This window comes from Chiloscyllium punctatum, chromosome 11 (assembly GCF_047496795.1).
Source record: "Chiloscyllium punctatum isolate Juve2018m chromosome 11, sChiPun1.3, whole genome shotgun sequence".
Taxonomy (NCBI): domain Eukaryota; kingdom Metazoa; phylum Chordata; class Chondrichthyes; order Orectolobiformes; family Hemiscylliidae; genus Chiloscyllium; species Chiloscyllium punctatum.
Window position 1 is genome coordinate 111,075,700 of NC_092749.1, and position 13,765 is coordinate 111,089,464.

The 13,765-nt window shown below is 47.1% G+C and overlaps 1 protein-coding gene across 3 annotated transcripts in view; it reads left to right on the forward strand.

The window, feature by feature from the left end:
• Positions 1-13,765, forward strand: part of macrod2 (mono-ADP ribosylhydrolase 2) — a 945,224-nt gene that overhangs the window by 878,435 nt on the left and 53,024 nt on the right. The gene's annotated exons all lie outside the window — the stretch shown is intronic.

A 13,765-nucleotide genomic window follows, 5' to 3' on the forward strand; every position in this document is an offset into this window, starting at 1 on the left:
TGGAGTGGTGCCTGTGATTGTGTGCTGGAATGGTGCCTGTAATTTTGTACTGGAGTGGTGCCTGTGAGTGTGCACCGGAATGGTGCCTGTGATTTTTTGCTGGAGTGGTGCCTGTGATTGTGTACTAGAGTGAGGCCTGTGATTGTGTGCTGGAGTGGCGCCTGTAATTGTGTGCTGGAGTGATGCCTGTGATTATCTAATGGAGTGGCGCCTGTGATTGTGTACTGCAATGGTGCCTGTGATTTTGTACTGGAATGGTGCCTGTGATTGTGTACAGGAGTGATGCCTGTGATTGTGTACTGGAATGGTGCCTGTGATTGTGTGTTGTAGTTGCGCCTGTGATTGTGTACTGGAATGGTGCCTGTGATGGTATACTGGATTGATTCCTGTGATTGTGTTCTGGAGTGGTGCCTGTGATTGAGTACTGTAATGATGTCTGTGATTGTGTACTGGAGTGATGGTGTACTGCAGTGGCACCTGTGATTGTGTACTGGAATCGTGCATGTGACTGTGTACTGGAATGATGCCTGTGATTGTGTACTGGAATGGTGCCTGTGATTGTGTATTGGAATGGTGCCTGTAATTGTGTATTGGAATGGTGCCTGTAATTGTGTATTGGAATGGTGCCTGTGATTGTGTACTGGAATGGTGCTTGTGTTGATATACTGGAGTGGTGCCTGTGAATGTGTGTTGGAAAGATGCGTGTGATTGTGTACTGGAATGGTGCCTGTGATTGTGTACTGGAATGGTGCCTGTGATTGTGTATTGGAATGGTGCCTGTGATTGTGTACTGGAGTGGTGCCTGTGATTGTGTACTGGAGTGGTGCCTGTGATTGTGTGTTGGAGTTGCGCCTGTGATTGTGTACTGGAGTGGCGCCTGTGATGGTATACTGGAGTGATGCCTGTGATTGTGTTCTGGAATGGCGCCTGTGATTGTGTACTGGAGTGGTGCCTGTGATTGTGTACTCGAGTGGTGCTTGTGATGGTGTACTGCAGTGGCACCTGTGATTGTGTACTGGAATCGTGCATGTGATTGTATACTGGAGTGGTGGTTGTGATTGTGTACTGGAGTGTTGCCTGTGATGGTGTATTGGAGTTGCACCTGTGATTGTGTACTGGAATGGTGCCTGTGATTGCGTACTGGAGTCATGCCTGTGATTGTGTACTGGAATGGTTCTTGTGATTGTGTACTGGAGTGATGCCTGTGGTTGTGTACTGGAATGGTGCCTGTAATTTTGTACTGGAGTGGTGCCTGTGTGCTGGATGTGGTGTCTGTGATTGTGTGCTGGAATGGTGCCTGTAGTTTTGTACTGGAGTGGTGCCTGTGATTGTGTACTGGAATGGCGCCTGTGATTGCGTACTGGAGTCATGCCTGTGATTGTGTACTGGAATGGTGCTTGTGATTGTGTACTGGAGTGATGCCTGTGGTTGTGTACTGGAATGGTGCCTGTAATTTTGTACTGGAGTGGTGCCTGTGTGCTGGATGTGGTGTCTGTGATTGTGTACTGGAATGGTGCCTGTGATTGTATGTTGGAATTGCGTCTCTGATTGTGTACTGGAGTGGTGCCTGTGTTGGTATACTGGAGTGATGCCTGTGATTGTGTTCTGGAATGGTGCCTGTGAATGTGTATTGGAAAGATGCGTGTGATTGTGTACTGGAATGGTGCCTGTGATTGTGTACTGGAATGGTGCCTGTGATTGTGTGTTGGAGTTGCGCCTGTGATTGTGTACTGGAGTGGCGCCTGTGATTGTGTACTGGAGTGGCGCCTGTGATGGTATACTGGAGTGATGCCTGTGATTGTGTTCTGGAATGGCGCCTGTGATTGTGTACTCGAGTGGTGCTTGTGATGGTGTACTGCAGTGGCACCTGTGATTGTGTACTGGAATCGTGCATGTGATTGTATACTGGAGTGGTGCTTGTGATTGTGTACTGGAGTGTTGCCTGTGATGGTGTATTGGAGTTGCACCTGTGATTGTGTACTGGAAAGGTGCCTGTGATTGTGTACTGGAGTGGTGCCTGTGATTGTGTACTGGAATGATGCCTGTGATTGTGTACTGGAGTGGTGTCTGTGATTGTGTGCTGGAATGGTGCCTGTAGTTTTGTACTGGAGTGGTGCCTGTGATTGTGTACTGGAGTGGTGCCTGTGATTGCGTACTGGAGTGATGCCTGTGATTGCGTACTGGAGTGATGCCTGTGATTGTGTGCTGGAGTGGTGCCTGTGATTATCTACTGGAGTGGCGCCTGTGATTGTGTACTGGAATGGTGCCTGTGATTTTGTACTGGAATGGCGCCTGTGATTGTGTACAGGAGTTGTGCCTGTGATTGTGTACTGGAGTCATGCCTGTGATTGTGTACTGGAATGGTGCTTGCGATTGTGTACTGAAGTGATGCCTGTGGTTGTGTACTGGAGTGATGCCTGTGGTTGTGTACTGGAATGGTGCCTGTGATTGTGTGTTGGAGTTGCGCCTTTGATTGTGTACTGGAGTCATGCCTGTGATTGTGTACTGGAATGGTGCTTGTGATTGTGTACTGGAGTGATGCCTGTGGTTGTGTACTGGAGTGATGCCTGTGGTTGTGTACTGGAATGGTGCCTGTAATTTTGTACTGGAGTGGTGCCTGTGATTGCGTACTGGAGTCATGCCTGTGATTGTGTACTGGAATGGTGCTTGTGATTGTGTACTGGAGTGATGCCTGTGGTTGTGTACTGGAATGGTGCCTGTAATTTTGTACTGGAGTGGTGCCTGTGATTGCGTACTGGAGTCATGCCTGTGATTGTGTACTGGAATGGTGCTTGTGATTGTGTACTGGAATGGTGCTTGTGATTGTGTACTGGAATGGTGCTTGTGATTGTGTACTGGAGTGATGCCTGTGGTTGTGTACTGGAGTGATGCCTGTGGTTGTGTACTGGAATGGTGCCTGTAATTTTGTACTGGAGTGGTGCCTGTGATTGTGTACAGGAGTGGTGCCTGTGAATGTGTATTGGAATGATGCCTGTGATTGGAGTTGCGCCTGTGATTGTGTACTGAAATGGTGCCTCTGATGGTGTACCGGAATGGAGCCTGTGATTGTGTACTGGAGTGATTCTTGTGATTATCTACTGGAGTGGCGCCTGTGATTGTGTACTGAAATGATGCCTGTGATTGTGTACAGGAATGGAGCCTGTGATTGTGTACTGGAATGGCACCTGTGATTGTGTACTGGAGTGGTGCCTGTGATTGTGTACTGGAATCGTGCATGTGATTGTGTACTGGAATGGCACCTGTGATTGTGTACTGGAGTGGTGCTTGTGATTGTGTACTGGAGTGATGCCTGTGATTGTGTACTGGAATGGTGCCTGTGATTGTGTACTGGGATGGTGCTTGTGATTGTGTAGTGGAATGTTAACTGTGATTGTGTGCTGGAATGGTACCTGTGATTGTGTGCAGGAATGGTGCCTGTGATTGTGTACTGGAATGGTGCCTGTGATTGTGTATGAGAGTGGTGCCTGTGACTGTGTATTGGAATGATGCCTGTGATTGTATACTGGAATGGCGCCTCAGATTGTGTACCAGAGTGGTGCCTCTGATGGTGTACTGCAGTGGCACCTGTGATTGTGTACTGGAATCGTACATGTGATTGTATACTGGAGTGTTGCTTGTTATTGTGTACTAGAGTGGTGCCTGTGATTGTGTACTAGAGTGGTGCCTGTGATTATGTACTGGAATGATGCCTGTGATCGTGTACTGGAATGATGCCTGTGATTGTGTACTGGAATGGTGCTTGTGGTTGTGTACTGGAGTGATGCCTGTGATTGTGTACTGGAATGGTGCCTGTGATTGTGTACTGGACTGGTGCCTGTGATTGTGTATTGGAATGGTGCCTGTGATTGTGTACTGGAGTGGTGCCTGTGATTGTGTACTGGAATCGTGCATGTGATTGTGTACTGGAGTGGTGCCTGTGATTGTGTACTGGAATCGTGCTTGTGATTGTGTACTAGAGTGGTGCCTGTGATTGTGTATTGGAATGGTGCCTGTGACTGTGTATTGGAATGGTGCCTGTGATTGTGTACTGGAATCGTGCATGTGATTGTGTACTGGAGTGGTGCTTGTGATTGTGTACTGGAATGGTGCCTGTGACTGTGTATTGGAATGACGCCTGTGATTGTGTACTTGAATGGCGCCTCAGATTGTGTACCAGAGTGGTGCCTCTGATGGTGTACTGCAGTGGCACCTGTGATTGTGCACTGGAATCATGCATGTGATTGTATACTGGAGTGTTGCTTGTGATTGTGTTATGGAGTGGTGCCTCTGATCGTGTACTGGAATGATGCCTGTGATTGTATACTGGAATGGTGCCTGTGATTGTGTACTGGAATGATGCCTGTGATTGTGTACTGGAGTGGTGTCTGTGATTGTGTGCTGGAATGGTGCCTGTAGTTTTGTACTGGAGTGGTGCTTGTGATTGTGTACTGGAATGGCGCCTCAGATTGTGTACTGGAATGGCGCTTCAGATTGTGTACTGGAATGGCGCTTCAGATTGTGTACCAGAGTGGTGTCTGTGATGGTGTACTGTAGTGGCAACTGTGATTGTGTACTGGAATCGTGCATGTGATTGTATACTGGAGTGGTGCTTGTGATTGTGTACTGGAGAGGTGTCCGTAGTTGTGTACTGTAGTGGAGATTGCGATTATGTATTGGAGTTGCCCCTGTGATTGTGTATTGGAGAGGTGCCCGTAGTTGTGTACTGTAATGGTGCTTGTGATTGTGTACTGGAGTGGTGGCTGTGATGGTGTACTGCAGTGGCACCTGTGATTGTGTACTGGAATCATACATGTGATTGTGTACTGGAATGGTGCTTGTGGTTGTGTACTGGAGTGATGCCTTTGATTGTGAACTGGAATGGTGCCTGTGATTGTGTAATGGAGTGGTGCCTGTGATTGTGTACTGGACTGGTGCCTGTGATTGTGTACTGGAATGATGCCTGTGATTGTGTACTGGAGTGGTGCCTGTGATGGTGTACTGCAGTGGCGCCTGTGATGGTGTACTGGAATCGTGCATGTGATTGTGTACTGGAGTGGTGCCTGTGATTGTGTACTAGAGTGGTGCGGGTGATTGTGTACTGGTGTGATGCCTGTGATTGTATACTGGAGTGGTGCCTGTGATTGTGTATGAGAGTGGTGCCTGTGATTGTGTACTGGAATGACGCCTGTGATTGTGTACTTGAATGGCGCCTCAGATTGTGTACCAGAGTGGTGCCTCTGATGGTGTACTGCAGTGGCACCTGTGATTGTGTACAGGAATCGTACATGTGATTGTATACTGGAGTGTTGCTTGTGATTGTATACTAGAGTGGTGCCTGTGATTGTGTACTGGAATGATGCCTGTGATTGTGTACTAGAATGGTGCCTGTGATTGTGTACTGGAATGGTGCCTGTGATTGTGTACTGGAATGGTGCCTGTGATTGTGTACTAGAATGGTGCCTGTGATTGTGTACTGGAATGGTGCCTGTGATTGTGTACTGGAATGGCGCTTCAGATTGTGTACCAGAGTGGTGCCTGTGATGGTGTACTGGAATAATGCCTGTGATTGTATACTGGAATGGCGCCTCAGATTGTGTACCAGAGTGGTGCCTGTGATGGTGTACTGCAGTGGCAACTGTGATTGTGTACTGGAATCGTGCATGTGATTTTATACTGGAGTGGTGCTTGTGATTGTGTTCTGGAGAGGTGCCCGTAGTTGTGTACTGTAGTGGTGCCTGTGATTGTGTATTGGAGTGGTGCCTGTGATGGTGTATTGGAGTTACCCCTGTGATTGTGTATTGGAGTTACCCCTGTGATTGTGTATTGGAGTGGTGCCTGTGATTGTGTATTTGAGTTACCCCTGTGATTGTGTATTGGAGTTGCCCCTGTGATTGTGTACTGGAGTTGCCCCTGTGATTGTGTATTGGAGTTACCCCTGTGATTGTGTATTGGAGTGGTGCCTGTGATTGTGTATTGGAGTTACCCCTGTGATTGTGTATTGGAGTTACCTCTGTGATTGTGTATTGGAGTGGTGCCTGTGATTGTGTATTGGAGTTACCCCTGTGATTGTGTATTGGAGTTGCCCCTGTGATTGTGTATTGGAGTTGCCCCTGTGATTGTGTATTGGAGTTACCCCTGTGATTGTGTATTGGAGTTACCCCTGTGATTGTGTATTGGAGTTACCCCTGTGATTGTGTATTGGAGTTACCCCTGTGATTGTGTATTGGAGTTGCCCCTGTGATTGTGTACTGGAGTTACCCCTGTGATTGTGTATTGGAGTTACCCCTGTGATTGTGTACCGGAGTGGTGCCTGTGATTGTGTATTGGAGTTGCCCCTGTGATTGTGTATTGGAGTTTCCCCTGTGATTGTGTACTGGAGTTACCCCTGTGATTGTGTATTGGAGTTACCCCTATGATTGTGTATTGGAGTTGCCCCTGTGATTGTGTATTGGAGTTGCCCCTGTGATTGTGTACTGGAGTTACCCCTGTGATTGTGTATTGGAGTTACCCCTGTGATTGTGTACTGGAGTGGTGCCTGTGATTGTGTTTTGGAGTTGCCCCTGTGATGGTGTATTGGAGTTACCCCTGTGATGGTGTATTGGAGTTGCCCCTGTGATTGTGTATTGGAGTTGCCCCTGTGATTGTGTATTGGAGTTGCCCCTGTGATTGTGTACTGGAGTTGCCCCTGTGATTGTGTATTGGAGTTACCCCTGTGATTGTGTATTGGAGTTGCCCCTGTGATTGTGTATTGGAGTTACCCCTGTGGTTGTGTACTGGAGTTGCCCCTGTGATGGTGTATTGGAGTTACCCCTGTGATTGTGTATTTGAGTTACCCCTGTGATTGTGTATTGGAGTTGCCCCTGTTATTGTGTACTGGAGTGGTGCCTGTGATTGTGTATTGGAGTTGCCCCTGTGATGGTGTATTGGAGTTATCCCTGTGATTGTGTATTGGAGTTGCCCCTGTGATTGATTATTGGAGTTGCCCCTGTGATTGATTATTGGAGTTGCCTCTGTGATTGTGTACTGGAGTTGCCCCTGTGATTGTGTATTGGAGTTACCTCTGTGATTGTGTACTGGAGTTGCCCCTGTGATTGTGTATTGGAGTTATCCCTGTGATTGTGTATTGGAGTTGCCCCTGTGATTGTGTACTGGAGTGGTGCCTGTGATTGTGTATTGGAGTTGCGCCTGTGATGGTGTATTGGAGTTACCCCTGTGATTGTGTACTGGAGTTACTCCTGTGATTGTGTATTGGAGTGGTGCTTTTGAACTCCAGAGGATTGTGAGATCAGGACGGGAGAGTGACTGACTTTGAATCGAAGCAGTTGCTGAGGCAGTCCATATTGCAACAGCTCTCGTCGGGGAACATTCACTGCTAAAGTGGGGAAAGTGAATTATAGTCCTCGTGAACTTCATTGAGATTTGATGACTCAACATGTGATTAATGTCGGTGGTGGGGGAGATGTGTTTGAGAAATGTGTGGGATCTGTCTTGACCACACTCTCTATTTGTGGGCTATTTGATCACAGTCTATAATACATGTTAATTCGGAATATTAGAAATAACTTGTACATGTGTTGTACATTGTATCATGATTCTAACGTTATGCAGTCATGTTCATTGTTGGTGGTGCAAAACTTGTGGTTTTATTCTCTTACTAACATCCCTGGATCTCACATTTTGTCCACTACAAAAAAAAATTATTTAGTGACTGGTCCCTAATCAACCTGGAAGAGGTTTTGATGATCTCGTCTGTGATCACAACAATACATTTGACAGATCATAACACACGATATACCACTTGTTTGTTGGGTGTTGTTAATAATTTTTATAATCCTATCTAGTTCCTGTATGGATTCAGTTTCCATTTTATGACTTTTTTTAAAATACATGATCCATTGTATTACGAGATGGTTGTTTTGTATGAGTATTGAGTTATTGATTGGACGTTTAAGTTCTAGTGTAACTCTTGTAGTCACTGCATCAATGTATGCTTTGTCATTTGCTATCACCTATGTTTATTCCAAAGGTACAATTTCTTGGTGTCTGTCATGCCGTGTTTGTTATTAAATTGCTGCTTCAATAGATATTGACTGCATTACATTTAAAGTAAGGGAAGGAAGATAGAGAGTAACCTGCAAGTAGGGCCCCAGAGCTGAGAGAGGAATTGGAGTGATGGAACTGGTCAATGTAGAGCCAGCTGGTTGCTGAAGGCTAAGGGAAACCAGAGAAATATTTCCGTAGACAGAAGGGGCATCAGTGTGTTTTCTATGCCTTTTGTTCGGTCTTTGGAAATTTCTGAAAAGTCGGAGAGAAAGCCAATGATTAAAACAAATTGCAGAGGTCTGCTCGTTAGCAATGGTTATTGTTAATTAGGTGGGTCCTTTTCCTGTTCCTCCGGGGAAGGTACGAGTTGTTAGGGGCGGATCCATATCTGCAAAGCAGAATTTAGTCTGGGCCCAAAATCACTGTGTGGTTGAAGCAAAAGGGAAGTCTGTTTCGATTTGCTCCACTTTGACATGGAAACAATGGGGTAGAATCTGATTGGTGTTCTGCACGTTTGTTACAAACTTGTGAGATCCTGCCTTTCACAGCCATCAACATAGAAAATAATAGAATTGGCCATTCGGCCCTTTGAGCCTGGTCCACCATGGCTATGGCCTATCTTCCAACTCAATCCCCCATTCCAATTTTCTCCTCATAACCCTTGAACATGTTTAGCCCCAAGAATTATATCTAACATGTCAAAAACATTCATTGTTTTAGCCTCAGCCGCTTTTTGTGGTATGGATTCCCCAAGCTAACCACTCTCTCTCTGGGTGGATACATTTCTCCTGATCTCAGTAAGTAAATGGCCTACCCTGTATCCTTATCCCAGTCTTCAGGAATATCCTTCCTACATCTACCCTGTAAAGCAGGCATTAGGATTTTTTAATATGTTAGTGACATACCAAAGCATTGTGGGAGCATGCCTATTCAAATTTAGTTCTTGATAAATAACAACACCAACTTCTGCTTTTGTAGTTAAAGTAAAATGCAATAAAATCTCTCGAGGTACTCTACAAGGTTATTATAAAGAGAAATGAGACAGTGAGCCACCTGGGCAGTCAACGTTCATATGACCGAAACTTTTTTGAGTGTTTTAAAGACGAGGGAGGTTTCATAGAATGACTACAGTGTGGAAACAGGCCATTTGGCCCAACAAGTCCACACGGACCCTCTGAAGAGTATCCCACCCCAATCCTATTATTCTGTACTTACTCCTGACTAATGCATCTCGCCTACACATTCCTGAACACTACAGGCAATTGAGCATGGCCAATTCACCCTCACCTGCACATCTTTGGACTGTGAGAGGAAATTGGAGCACCTGGAGGAAACCCACACAGACACGGGGAGAATGTGCAAACTCCACACAGTTGCCCGAGACTGGAATCAAACCCAGGTCCCTGGCGCTGTGTGGTAATAGTGCTAATCACTGAGCCACTCTGCCGTCCCAACTTTAATAGAGAGGCTTGGGGAGGAGATTCAGATGTTGGGAGCCAGGCAGCTGAAGGTACTGCCCCAATTAGAATCAGCTGGAGATGGTTAAGAAGCCACAGGAGTACAGAGTTCTCACCGAGATGATGTTTTCTTTTCAGTACAAAGTGGACCTGGTGTACTTGGCCACCCTCTCTGTGCCCTCTGACACGGTACACTTGGCCACCCTCTCTGTGCCCTCTGACACAGTATACTTGGCCACCCCCACTGTGCCCTCTGACATGGTACACTTGGCCACCCCCGCTGTGCCCTCTGACACGGTACACTTGGCCACCCTCTCTGTGCCCTCTGACACAGTGTACTTGGCCACCCCCGCTGTGTCCTCTGACACGGTGTACTTGGCCAACCCCTCTGTGCCCTCTGACACGGTACACTTGGCCACCCCCGCTGTGCCCTCTGACATGATGTACTTGGCCACCCTCTCTGTGCCCTCTGGCACGGTGTACTTGGCCACCCCCTCTGTGCCCTCTGACACGGTGCACTTGGCCACCCCCTCTGTGCCCTCTGACACGGTGCACTTGGCCACCCCCTCTGTGCCCTCTGACACGGTGTACTTGGCCACCCTCTCTGTGCCCTCTGGCACGGTGTACTTGGCCACCCTCTCTGTGCCCTCTGGCACGGTGCACTTGGCCACCCCCTCTGTGCCCTCTGGCACGGTGCACTTGGCCACCCCCTCTGTGCCCTCTGGCACGGTATACTTGGCCACCCCCTCTGTGCCCTCTGACACAGTATACTTGGCCACCCCCTCTGTGCCCTCTGACACGGTGTACTTGGCCACCCCCTCTGTGCCCTCTGGATCTCCCAGGAGCTGATCGTGCTGCGCTTGTTGTGATGGGCCAGGCAGGAAGACCACCCTCCACCCCCAGCCCATCGCAATGAGCTCAAAAACATCACTGACAAACAGGCTCGTGGCCGTGAAGGAGACACTGGTGTTGGGGTGAACCTGCTTCATCACTTTGTAGGTGTAGTCAGGGGATCTTTCTTTCCTGGCCCTCTTGCCTCTCTTCACTGGTGTCCCGGATTGCTGTGTCCTCCCTCATAGTGACAGTTCATTCCAGGTCACCGGGTAAGTTTCTACACAGAGAGTGTAGAATGAACTTTCAGAGGAAGTGGTGGATGTTGTTTCAGTTACAATTGATAAGTACAAGAAACATAAAGGTTTTTCAAGGAATATGGGCTAAGTGCGGGCAGCTGGGACTAGTTTAGTTTGGGATTATGGACAGTTGAACCAAAGGGTCTGTTTACATGCTGTGTGACTCTATGACCTTTGGTGGAGACAGAATAGTAGTGCTTTCCTTAGCTCCAGATATTGCTAAGCTCTGCACATTCACCCAATCCAGTCTCTATCACCATTCTGAGGGACAACGTGACAAGTGGGAATTGTTTTCCCAAATGGCTAAGCTTTCTCGAGAGATGTAGGCAAAGTATTGATTATTGACTTGAGGCTGACAACTCAATTTCTTGTCGATATTGGCTCACAGACGTGCTGCTTCCGGAGCCAGACCAGCAGTTCTGAGCCATCCTCAGGTCATTGGTCCTAGCCTATTCTTTTTCCTTCATTTTTTCATGGGATTTGGGCATGAGAGGAAAGTCCAGCATTTGTAGCCATCCCTTGACCCCAACCATTTCAGATGACGTTTACAAGAGTCAACCACATTGCTGTGGGTTTGGAGTCACATGGAGGTCAGAATGAGTAAGAACAGTAGATTCCTTTGCTGAAGAACATTAGTGAACCAGATGGGTTTTTGCAACAATTGATGATAATTTCACGGTCTCTAGTACTGAGACTTACTTTAGATCCCATTGTGGAATTGAACTCCATGTCCTCAACCACTAACCTGGCAGTCTAGGTTACTAATCCAGTGATATTACTGCTATAAGGTCATAAAACATAGGAGCAGGAATTAGGCCATTCAACCCATCAAGTTTGCTCTGCCGTTCGATCATGGCTATGTCATCTCTGTCCCTCCTATGTTTACAGCCACTGAAGTATTTTTAAAGTGTAATCAATGTGACAACAGAGGAAATGCATCAGTCAATTTGCACACAGCAAGCTCCCATAAACACAGTGTGAAAATGACCAGACAGTTCCTTTCGGGAGGTTGATTGGCCAGGATGGTGCTCTTCTTGAAAGATTCCCATGGGTTCTTTAGTATCCGTCTGAGCAGGGAGCAGGGGCCTCATTTTGGAATCTCATCCCAAAGGGACACCTTGGACAGTGCTGCATTCCCTCAGTACTGCGCTGAAGGGCCAGTCTGGGTTTGTCTGCTCAAGCTCTGAAGTGAATCTTCCGAGGCCGAGGTGAGAGTGCTCTTAGCTGAGACACAGCTTGCTGAAAACCTGCTGTCGTAATGCAGGAGCACAATCTGTAACATTCCTGGGAATGATAGCCTCAGCTGATGAAGGACGTTTAGACAGGCTGAACCTCCACTCACTGGGGTTCAGAAGAATGAAGAGGTGATCTTATTGAATCATTTACGATCCTGAGGAGATGTGAAAGGATGGGCTCCTCGAGGGAGAGACCAGAACTAGGGATGCACTTTGGGAATAAGAGCTCTCCCTTTTAAGGTGGGGCAGAGAAGACCTCTCTTTAGAGACTTGCAGAATTGTTTCCCTCAGAGAGCAGTGGAGTCTGGGTCATCGACTTTATTCGAGTCCGAGTTGGATAAATTTTTATTAGAAGTGAGAGGTCTTTGGCTGCGGGGAGTGGTCAGACTGGAAAATGGTCCTTAACAACACAATAAACTCTATCAGGGGCAATAGTTTACCCCTCCTTGGATAATGGAGACAGGAAGGGCAAATAAACTGGGGGTGAGTTAGCCCTGGTTAGAATCCCCCTCATCTCACCACCAACCCACGGCCCTCAAGAGGTCAATGATTGGCTTCTTAAGGGTTCACCTCACTATCAGCCCTGACTGCTTGCCTCTTCATCAGGTGACGAAGGTGGTTAGTTTCTCAGTTGAGAAACCATGGCAACCTGCCTGTTGGGTTATGTTGGAGGAGGAGAGGGCACTAATAGCCCAAATTTGGGAGCAATCAGAAGCATGGTCTCTGAAAGCTAGCCCCCCTGCCCTTGCCTCTAATCACCCAACCCCACGAGCAGAAGATAAATGATGACTTACCTCCTGGATCCCCTGAAGTGTAGGGCTCACCTGATAGAGTTTAGGACCCAGAGTTGCCTGACAATGATTGGCCCATAGCCTCAGGTGACCAGGTCACCAGTGTCAAGGCCTGTGATAGACTGAGATATATGCCAGTGCTCTGCCTGTCAGCTCTTAATGAGTTGATTAGTGCTGATCTGGTGAATAATCTCACCAATGGGGTGGTCTTAGTCACCACTCAATATATTCACCTGCACCCTTTGGGAAAATATCAAACAATCAGACCCATTGAATGACAGGACTGGCTGGAAGGGCTAAGTGGCATGTTCCTGCTTCTAATTCGCAACAATCCAATTTCATCATTTCATTTCCGGTCTCCTTTTTAAAGTGAATTTAAATGTTCAAACTGCCCTGTGAGGGACTGACCGCGCGTTATTTGGATTAACGGTCAGACCAGGGAGCCTGTGGAGTTCTCTCTGCAATTCCCCGCAGAATCTTCCACTGCAAGCAAAAAAAAATCATAACTCATGTGGAATAAAAGTCAGCTGCTTGTAACTCAAGGAAGCAGCTCTCAAACCAATTATTTAGCATCCAGACCTCCTGGATAGTGCACAGGAAGCTTATGCTTAGTTTATCAATGAGCTGACCTTGCAGGATTCAGCGACATCCACTTGTCTCAAGGAACCCAAGAGCTGCTATTTGTGTGGAGGTTTTGATGGTGTTTGCACCAGGATTGCTGAATTAATCCAACTGTCTCAAATTGTCTGACAGGGCCACAGTTGTGCAACATTTCCATTTCATTACAGTTCGATTAGCATGAGAACAGGGTGTTGGTTAGCTCATTTGACACGGTGTTTATGGTGTGACATTATTCTGACAGAATGGGTTCAATTCTCGCATCAGCTGAGGTGACCATGAAGGACTCTTCTTTACAACCTCTCCCTTCACCTGAGGTATGGTGACCCTCAGGTTAAACCACCACCTGTTGTCTCTCTCTAATGAGATGTTCTGGTAAGCCGATGGCAACTTTGTCCTTTTTACAATTAGCAACAGGTTTAAGCCATTTGACCATCCACACAACTGAATGCAATATATTCATAATGGGTGAACTTCGATGAATTCTAATG